Raw genomic sequence first — 10,198 nt, forward strand, 5'->3', positions numbered from 1 at the left:
GGCTTATGTGGAGTGGAGTGCTCTTGAGGCATTAAGAGCCAGCCTTGAGCAGCCTCTGAGGTTTAAGCTGAGGAGAATTCTAAAGGGATTACCACAGCATTTTACATAAAATGGGAAATAAAAACAGACTCGAGCAATGCATGATCATAAACACATTCCTGCTGTGATCAAGAGCCCCGTTCCCATTGCTTTTCTAAGACTGGGGCAGGAAGGGCTGTCAAAGGGCAACCATACTTGTAAGGATTTAGTCTTGTCTAATTTAGAACGAAATAGGGGGACTGAGTACTTTGTATCTCTTCCATTGTAAGAAGGCGCTCCAATCTGCAGTCTCGCCAGTTCATAGGTGAGAAACTCGCATATAATTACTTTAATGCCATTTCAAAGATTGCACAGCTTTCTGGAGAATGTGGTGAGGGGGGAGTGGAAATTTGGGCGGGGGGAGAGATACTTTATATATGGCTGAATATTATATAAACTGTGTATGTATATATGTGTGAAAGTGTATGGATATATGTGTGTGTGTGTGTGTGTGTGTGCGCGCGCGCGCATGTGTTGGACTAGATAAGTCATGGGGCCCCTTCCTACTGAGACCACCAAAGTCATCTAGTCCAACCCCCCTCGAACCCACAACCCTGAGATTAAGAGCCTTATGCTCTACCGACTGAGCTATCCCAGGACAATGTGTATCAAAGCACTTATAAAATTGCTTAATGCACCATAAAAACAATAAACAATACCACGAAAAACCAAAATTCAGTACAAAACCAGCAGTATAAGAGAATTTAAAAACAAATAGAAACCAGAAATTCAAATCAGTAAAAACAGGGTCTGATCGTATGGGTCAGAGTAAGTCTTTGCAAAAATATGTATCTCGAGCAACTGTTGTTTTCTGCTTCGTGCGTGGGAGAGAGAAGGGCATTCCATAGTATAGGGGCAATAGCAGAAAACCCCTGTTTTGAGGTGATTGCCCTATGATATTCTGTAGGGTGTGGCACTACAAGTAGAATTTTCTCAGATTATCTCAGTGATCTTACAGGTCTATACAAGGGCAGGAGATCTCTCTGGTACCCTGATCCTGAGCTGCGTGTGTGTGTTATTATATTAGATATAAATACTTCCTATTCAATAAATATTTGGTAGGCATCTTCATTGTTTTCAACACCTGCTAAAAGCTGTTTTCTTTAGGCTAAGCAGCCCAGAAATGTAATTTTATTACATTCATTTTGTTCTCAAAAGTGTTGCATTTTATCTATATTTCAATAATTTTATTATGTCCATTGTTTTTAAAGTCTGTTTTTGCTGCTATTTTAAATGATATTTTATATTATTCTAAGTAAACTGCTTGCCTGCCAACCTAGCAGTTCGAAAGCACCCCCGGGTGCAAGTAGATAAATAGGGACCGCTTACCAGTGGGAAGGTAAACGGCATTTCCGTGTGCGGCTCTGGCTCGCCAGAGCAGCGATGTCACGCTGGCCACGTGACCCAGAAGTGTCTCCGGACAGCGCTGGCCCCCAGCCTCTTGAGTGAGATGGGCGCACAACCCTAGAGTCTGTCAAGACTGGCCCGTATGGGCAGGGGTACCTTTACCTTTAAGTAAACTGCTTACATATTAATTCAATAATCTTTATAAATCTCTGTAGGGTTAGACCTGTTTAGTAGGGATTTGAACCCGGGTTTCCCTAGTCCTAGTCTGACACTTTGACCTCTACACCGCACTGGTGTTCAGATTCAGTCTGTAAGTGAAGGGGATTCCATATTTCTTGAATCCTCCAGGAATTGGGACCAAGTGGCTTGGGCTTGGATGCATTTGTAGCAAATCAGTACAGGACTGAGGAATCCAAATGGGAAGTGCATGGAGTTCTTCGTATCATCTTATATTTATATAGGACTCGTATCCATCCTGCTTCTCTGCTTTTTTTAAAAAAATAACTGATATGGTTTATATAATTTAGCAAAGATAGATAGACACGAAAGACGGATAGCTACAGAACACACTTTACAAGAGAACACATCATCCATTCAAAGCTGCTAGACACAACCTATCAAATTAAAATATATGCACCGCCAAACAGTAATTAAAATAAAAATATAGGTAACTCAAAAATATCATATCAGCATCGGTGCAACCTCCTGGCTAAGGGCCAGCATACAAGTCTGCAGAAATGGAAAGGTCTTAAAAATTGTCCTTGTAATTTTGGATTGCTAGATTTGGGTGGGATTTTCCACAAGTTGGAAGGGAGTTCCAGTTCCTGTCAATTTCACCTCACCATTAGATGTGGGGCCCAATCCAAATATCACACAACTAGAGTGTAGGGAGGAGGTGCTTTCTTCCTAGGCCTTAACTTCAGCCCAAAGAATTGTGGCAGTCAGTGCAATTTCTAGCACATTGGGCCTATAAGAACCTTCCTCTTCACCCCTGTGATAAGACAAGGTGCCGTATCCTGTCCCAGCAGCAACTGTTTCTTAACTGTGTCACTTGGGGCTCATGGTAATAGTCACAACAACCAATTAAAAAGACATGTGTGACAGTTGCTAAGGGTTGTATTCAATGTAGTGATGAGTGAATGTCACTTAGCGATAGGCTTGTTCTCTGGCAAAATGATTTGACCCAGCAACCAGTGGTTGCACTGAGAACGCACAAGCAGGTTGCTGGTAACTTGTGCAATCTGACTGTGCAATCTGTTGCACAAGGAACTGCTGCTAGAACAGCTGGTGCCATGCATGCCTCTGTTGCATAACAGTCCCTCGCCCATCTGCTAGTGCAAAAGGCCTTGCACTATCAGACAGACAACGTTCGACAGTCTGCCAGCAGGAATCATGGAATTGTAGAGTTGGAAGGGACCCCCAGGACTTAGGTTACAATTGAGAAAAGGCCTTCTTGGCCACAGCAGCTGAGTCCAGAAATGACCATATCCAGTAACATATCTAAACTACCAGCCTGTTCCATCAGGAAAAAGGAAAAAAACTCTTTAGAATAGCCAGTTGCACTTTCTGAAGATCGCATGTGAGTGGCCCACCAAGGCCAATTCCATTTGGAATTTGGTGAATGTGCGGTATCTTTTTTACATGACATGACATGGAAGTCAGCTCCCATAAATGGGTTGCTATGTCAGAGACATCACCTTGCCAACAAAGGTCCGTATAGTTAAAGCTATGATTTTCCCAGTAGTGATGTATGGAAGTGAGACCTGGACCATAAAGAAGGCTGATTCCCGAAGAACTGATGCTTTTGAATTATGGTGCTAGAGGAGACTCTTGAGAGTCCCAAGGACTGCAAGAAGATCAAACCTATCCATTCTGAAGGAAATCAGCCCTGAGTACTCACTGGAAGGACAGATCCTGAAGCTGAGGCTCCAATACTTTGGCCAGCTCATGAGAAGAGAAGACTCCCTGGAAAAGACCCTGATGTTGGGAAAGATGGAGGGCACAAGGAGAAGGGGACGACAGAGGACAAGATGGCTGGACAGTGTTCTCGAAGCTACCAGCATGAGTCTGACCAAACTGCGGGAGGCAGTGGAAGACAGGAGTGCCTGGCGTGCTCTGGTCCATGGGGTCACGAAGAGTCGGACACGACTAAACAACTAGACAACAACAACAACAATGTCCTAATTTACAGGAGGCATTCCTCTAATGTCCAGCAGGCTCATCTTATGTTCTTATGGCAGAGGGAAGAGATGGCCAAGGACTGCATAGGTGAGGAAGGCTGACATTTTCATATTGTTTTTTTATAACCATCCAAACCTTTTGTCTATGGGCCTCTAGTGTATTTTTTAATATGCTGAGAAGCAGGAGAGCGTAATGGTCAAAGTTTATGAAGAATAAAGATTCTCTCCCAATTTAGATTGGCTCGTTAGATAGAAAAACCTTTTGGCGTTTTTCTCTCTCCATTTTTAAAGGAGTTGGGGAAGGCCTACTTCAGGAGAAAAGTTCTTGAAAGATTCTGCCTCATATCGAGCTTGAGAGAATAAGTTTCCCATTGCTAAGCAGCGCAGCTATTAAAGCTCGACAAATATTGACAAGGAGAAGTATCACAGGGAGATTTTCCATTTACACAGCCCAAGAATAGGAATCTCTCTCTGTTCTGGTCTCTTCTGTTCAATTGTAAACACCCTGAAAGAGAGGGAGGAAGAGGACAAAGAAAATAGAATTTGGTCGTTCCTTTCAAATATAAAATATGGCAGATGAATTCTGATCAATCTATCAGCATTGTAAATCACAGGAGGGGGAAAAACTTTTATTTTTCCATCTCTGTTGACTTTGCAGTTTCACCATTGTGACAACAACACAGATCAGCCTGCATTGTAGTGGCTCTGCAAGAGACCTTTTCATACAGTTTCCCTCCCACCAGCTTGCAGAGTCTGGCGAAGGTGAAACTATGTCATTATACTGGAAATCCTGAGACTGATCGTTATGCTAATACCCATTAGTTCTTCTTTAGCAATGTAGGCTGCTGAATGTAGTGAATAAATCTTATTGTCACTGTCAGAATAATAGCCGACTCCTTATTGGTGCAAGATACTTTGTAGCCAATGTACTCTGCAGAGAATTTCCAGTATTTCTCAAATTGCAACGCATTCACAGGTGCAAGCCAAGGCACATTCTCAAGAATCCTATCCCAGTAGGAACATATTGCTGTAGCCAGTCAGGTAAAGTAACAATCACAATTTGTTATATAGTTAGTAAACAATATTACGTTTTACGTTTTATATTTTTTTATAGACAGGCCTTTGTCGTGTCTCTCCTAGTCAAAATCTGGATTGTAAACTGCTTGGAGTTGGGGGTCTTTATTTTATTTATACAATTCTTAGTCTTTCACTGAAAAACAGCCTGAAGGCAGCTTACAGCTATGGGAACCGTATACAGTAAAATGCAGCTGCAAAAAGAAGCCGCGAGATCAAAGCAGGAGAACCTGTAGAAAGACCACAAGGTTGAAACAGAAGGTTAAAGGGAACCCAAGTACCACTGAAAGGGCAAGAGAATAGGGTGGACCACCTGGTACCTAAATGGCAGTAGGGTTGGGGCTGGGCAAATGTTTTGGGGAAAGAGTTCCATATTTGGAGGGGGCCACCTCATATTTGGGGGTCACTCACAGAAGGGCTTCTGACAAAATTGGGTTTCAATGTCTTGGCCATTAATTGCACATCTGCGGTTCTACAGTCAGCAGTTCTACAATATCAAGAGGAAGATGGGTGAAATAATTTTAATTCCACAAGCACCTAGCATCCTTAGGAAATGCCTCTGTTTACCCAAATGCCACCAAGTGACCATTCTGAGTTCAAACATGGGAGACATAAACCCCAGGAATTCAGGGAACTAATGCCCTTGGGTAAAGTCTGGACAGAAAGGAGTAGATACCCGGCCGTTGCTTTTCATGCTTTGGTGACTTTGTTCCAGATTGGAAATACTGCAAAGGAGGAAGAGTTAGAGCCACTTCTATGCCCATTCCAGGTCTGGATCCAGATGGGGGGGTCCCACACCTGCAGTTTTCTTTTTAGAAAGCATTCACACAACCAGAGCCAACCCAGGACCATTTCCATGCCTAAGGTGAAGGACACGATGGCACTGCCTCCAGTCCATGTGCAAAAGGTGACCACTGGCAATGGCATAGTCTTCCACCACACCTGAGGGCTACAGACTAGATCAGTGGGTGTAGGGCAGGCCATGTGGTTTGCACAGCATTTTCTGCCTTTCACCCCTCAGCATCTGCTGCCTGGGGCAACTGGCTCACTCTACCTAATGGTAGGGCCGGCTCCGCCTGCAACTGCAAATTGCATGAATGGCATCTCATGTAGTTCGACCTTAATGCCGACCTAGAAACAATGATGCCAGCTTAGCTCCATGCTTCAACACCATTGCCACCCTGAGCGTTGCAAGTGGAACTTCACAGACTTACTCTGAAAGTCATCCCAACATGATCTGAAGATTAGATTGCTTTGTCTCGGCTGGTGTTTATTTTGTTGTGTTGAGATATAGCGGTTGATTCCTTTCCCCCTTTTTTATAATAGAGATTAAAGGCATTCTTGTCATTTTTAATGACTGGCACTTTATAAAAGGTATTTGAGAATCGACACCAACTTTAAACATGGAAAAACTTAAGTGGCATTTAATAGCTAACTTATTACAACACAGGAATTCTCTAAACTTTATTTCCCACCACGGAGGAAGGAGGAGTCCCAGTTTGCATGATAAAGGACGGTATTGCAGTCAGAAAGGTATGACGGAGAACAGAGCAGGTGGAGCTTTTGGGAGCTGGAGATGGCTCCACTGTGGCTGCTGAGCATTCAAGAAGGAACTGAAAAAGAATGCAAAGTTGAGGTATGCTAAACATTTTCAGCCGTACAGTTGGCTGAAATCATTAGAGAATAAGAACCTAAGAAGAACCCTGCTAGTTGAGGGCAAAGGTCCATCTAGTTTAGCATCCTGATTTAATAATAATAATAATAATAATAATAATAATAATATGTCACCCATCTGACTGGGTTATCCCTGCCACTCTGGGCAGCTTCTAACAAAATAAAATACAGTAAGACATCAAACATTAAAAATTTCCTCATTCAGGGAAGCCAAGCAGATGCCATTGATAATAGTAATAATAATAATAATAATAATAATAATAATAATAATAATAATAATAATTTATTTGTAAACCCCCCACCCCCCATCTGGCTGAGCTTCCCCAGCCACTCTGGGCGGCTTCCAACAAAGATTAAAAATACATCAAAATGTCACACATTAAAAACTTCCCTGAACAGGGCTGCCTTCAGATGTCTTCTAAATGTCAGGTAGTTGTTTATCTCTTTGACAGCTGATGGGAGGGCGTTCCACAAGGCGAGCGCCACTACCGAGAAGGCCCTCTGCCTGGTTCCTTGTGGTTTTGCTTCTCACAGAGAGGGAACCGCCAGAAGGCCCTCGGCGCTGGACCTCAGTGTCAGGGTAGAACGATAGGGGTGGAGACGCTCCTTCAGGTATATAGGGCCGAGAAGTCTGCAAGCAAGACCTGAGTACAATAGCACAATTCCCACTTGCAATTCTCAGCAACTCGCACCCCAAGGCCTCCAACAGTGGGTGGGAAGGGCCAGAGGCAAAAATGGGCAGAGCTATGGGTGTCAAATTTACTTTTCTACAGTAGGCTAGCTTCTACACACACTCACACCCCTATTTCTCCTCCATTCAGGCAAGCAAGAGGCATGATCAGAGTTGAATGACACATTCCAGTCAGGCAAAAACACTCAAGAAGGGTGCAATGCAGGACCAATGAGAGGTGTGGCCTGAGGAGAGGGGTGTGTGGCTGTGGGGAAAGGGTGTTGCCTGAGGAAAAGGAGGCATAGAAGTGATTGGAAGGGCTCATTTGGCCCATAGGCCTGAGGCTGCCCACTGCTGCTTCAGTGAGCAAGGCTACAGTCCTATCCTCACTTATGTGCTGGGAGTAAGCGTCACAGAATTTTAAAGGACTGACTAGGCATGGTTAGGATTTTGCTGTAAGATGAGACTGCTGTTTTGCTAATGACCAAAGTGCAGCAGGCATAGCTGTTGAAATGCCTGGGTGAACAGCCGTCGGGGGTTCCTTGCCAGCTTTCTGAAGAAAAAGTGGAGTAGCACCTTTAATAATAATAATAATAATAATAATAATAATAATAATAACAACAAGAAGAAGAAGAAGAAGAAGAAGAAGAAGAAGAAGAAGAAGAAGAAGAAGAAGAAGAAAATAGCTCAGAGATATGTGACCTGAATTTTGAGCTCTTTAGTGTTCTACACTTCTGCAAACAGGAGAACATTCCAGGGCCAGTTTGACCAGACTAGCTTCATGAGGAGAGAATGCTTAGTCTGAGTTTTTGTAAGATCCATTTAGTTAGGAAATTTCAGGTTGAACACGGGAAAGAAGGCGATTGGATTACATGGGGAAGAGTCATTGCTCAGCAGCAGAGCACCCGTTCTGCATTCAGAAGGTCCTAGGTTCAATCTTTGTCAGAGATCCCTGCCTGAGCCCTTGGAGAGCCACTGCCAGTCTGTGTAGACAATACCAACCTAGATGGACCAATGGTCTGACTCTTTATAAGGCAGCATCCTAGGCACATGTAGGCCATGCCTACTTGCTAAAGGGAAACGGGTGGTGCTGTGGGTTAAACCACAAAGCCTAGGACTTGCCAATCAGAAGGTCGGCGGTTTGAATCCCCGTGACGGGGTGAGCTCCCGTTGCTCAGTCCCAGCTCCTGCTAACCTAGCAGTTTGAAAGCACGGCAAAGTGCAAGTAGATAAATAGGTACCGCTCTGGCAGGAAGGTAAGCGGCGTTTCCGTGCACTGCTCTGGTTCACCAGAAGTGGCTTAGTCATGCTGGCCACATGACCAGCATGTCTGCAGACAAACGCCAGCTGTCTGCAGACAAACACCGGCTCCTTCGGCCAATAAAGTGAGATGAGCGCTGCAACCCCAGAGTCGTCCGCAACTGGACCTAATGATCAGGGGTCCCTTTACCTTTACCTTTACTTGCTAAAGACTCCTCCATCACTGCTATCCTAATAAATTGGTGCTTTCCAAAATGATCAACAGATGAACATTTCTCTAAATGAAGAGTGCATAAGTAATGCTACAACTCTTGAATGGCAGGGATTGTTTTTTGCTTTAGACATTAAATTGCAGGCGCCATCCATCTGAATCATTTTATTACCCACCAAAACAGAAGCTCTTGGCGAGACCTTTCGAGCCATAATTAGTTAATGGCTGCAAAATACAAGCAGTCATTGGACAGCCTTAAAGGACTTTAGTCATCCTTTTTCTCTTTCTGCACTACTGATGCAGAAGGCAACTTGCTGTTTTGTCTTTTTAAGATGTCCCTTGCTACAAATAGGCTCCTAATGGTGCCATCTTCTGAGTCAGTCACCTAACGGCAGCAATTTCCCCAACATATGACTCAGCATTACAAAAAGAGATGGAGCCAAGCTATCATGTCCATAGCCAGAAAAGAACCATAGAATCATACAGTCATGTGCGATTTTGAAGGTCATCTAGTTTAACCCCCTTTCTCAATATAGGATATTTAATGAGAAATACAGCTTCAGCATCCCTGGCAGGTGAGCATCTAGTCACTATTTAGATACCTCCAGCAGACTCCCTGGAAAAGACCCTGATGTTGGGAAAGATGGAGGGCACAAGGAGAAGGGGACGACAGAGGACGAGATGGGTGGATAGTTTTCTTGAAGCTACCAGCATGAGTTTGACTAAACTGCGGGAGGCAGTGGAAGACAGGAGTGCCTGGTGTGCTCTGGGCCATGGGGTCACAAAGAGTCGGACACGACTAAACGAGTAAACAACAACAACAACAAGCAAAGGAGAGAGCGTGTTGTAGTGTTAAGAGCAGTAGACTCGTAATCTGATGAACCGGGTTCGCTTCCCCACTCCTCCACATGCAGCTGCTGGGTTACCTTGGGCTAGTCACATTTCTTTGAAGTCTCTCAGCCCCACTCACCTCACAGAGTGTTTGTTGTGGGGGAGGAAGGGAAAGGAGAATGTTAGCCGCTTTGAGACTCCTTAGGGTAGTGATAAAGCGGGATATCAAATCCAAACTCCTCCTCTTCCTCTTCTTCTTCTTCTTCACTGTCCCTGGAGGCCATTCCACATGCACCAAAAGTTGCAACAGACACATTCAATTTGATTTGTTTTGTTTTGAATGTTGCAACATGACCGACATCCCCGGAGAAACGGCCCAGACCACCAGGGCCTGTACAACCAAAGCCCAGACTCCTACGGGCACTTTCCCCAGAGTCTGAGGAATCAGATGCCTCCCACCACACAGCACCAGTCCAGCGGTGCAGGGAGGGAGGCTGTGGAAGGGAGGAGTTCCCATGTCTTCAGGCCAAGGGGTTGGTCCTTTAAGGCTTTGACATTCTCTCAAGGGGGTGGTGCCTGGAAGTGGTAGTCTGGAAAGAGAGGTTTCAAAGGCCTCAGCCTGCTGCAAAACAGCTGCTCACTTGGAGCTATTCATGGTCTGGCAACCTTCAATCAGTCAGGCCTTGAGCTTTAGCCCTTTCGTCTCGGGTTCTGGCACTGACCCAGAGCAGGGCAGAGACATAGGAAACTAATTCATCCCAAGTCAGACCAATGATCCACCTAGCTCAGCACTGTTCACACTAGGCAATTTAGGGTTTCAGACAAGGATCTCTAACAGTCCTATCTGAAGATACCACAGATGAAGCAAGAACC

Source organism: Podarcis erhardii (genome assembly GCF_964252035.2).
Source record: "Podarcis erhardii genome assembly, chromosome: 12".
NCBI lineage: Eukaryota > Metazoa > Chordata > Lepidosauria > Squamata > Lacertidae > Podarcis > Podarcis erhardii.